Source organism: Bison bison, unplaced genomic scaffold, assembly GCF_000754665.1.
Source record: "Bison bison bison isolate TAMUID 2011002044 unplaced genomic scaffold, Bison_UMD1.0 scf7180017864371, whole genome shotgun sequence".
Taxonomy (NCBI): domain Eukaryota; kingdom Metazoa; phylum Chordata; class Mammalia; order Artiodactyla; family Bovidae; genus Bison; species Bison bison.
In genome coordinates, this window is record NW_011494943.1 from 7983162 (window position 1) to 7983940 (window position 779).

Genomic DNA, 779 nt, shown 5'->3' on the forward strand with positions numbered 1-779 from the left:
ACGCCCCCTCGCTGAGGAATCGGGCGCGCCCAGAGAGCGAAGTAACCTGCGCCGCCGATCACCTCAAAGATAGCGACGAGGGCTCCGCCCCCTCTGGGAATCCGAAAGGCGCAGCTAGAGTGCCCGTACGATCGCCATCTTAGGTGAGGGCAGGGCGGTGGGCAACTCTCCACAAGCTTATTTTTTTCCTAGGAAGCCACTAAAGATTCGTTTCGCCACTTTGATCCTGTCGCCCCACGGGGGTTCTTTTGCTCTCACGTTCTTGGGCGGTGCAGACTGACTTTTTAGTGGTGCCAGTCTGTCCAACTTTTCCCTGCCAGGACCCAAAATGTCCGCCTCTGCGCTGGCTGACGATCTAGCCCTGAGCGTCTATGGTAACACTGCGCGAGAGCCCTGCGAGGCGCATACGCTGGACTGGGAGGTTGCCTGGGATACTAAAATGCCCAAAAGGTGGTGTATCAAGTGTTTATTCCCCAAACAGACTCCAATCTGGAATCTGTACGTTAGGCAAGGCTCTCTGAACGAGTCAAAGCATTCTTGGCAGTCTTTGCTCTCGGTCACAAAAGCCTTTCTCTGTGCCCGTGGCCCTCGAAGACCCACTCACGTGACATCTGCTCCACTGGGTCTTTCTAGATACTTGAGCCACAGTAAGCCACCCTCGCCCGCTGGACGGTACTATGCATGGCACCGTGTATAGTTGCTTCTATTTTAGTTTTGTGAGTGTCTGACTTTCCAACCAGGATGTAAGTACTCTTAGGGAAAGACCCTGTACCAGTTAG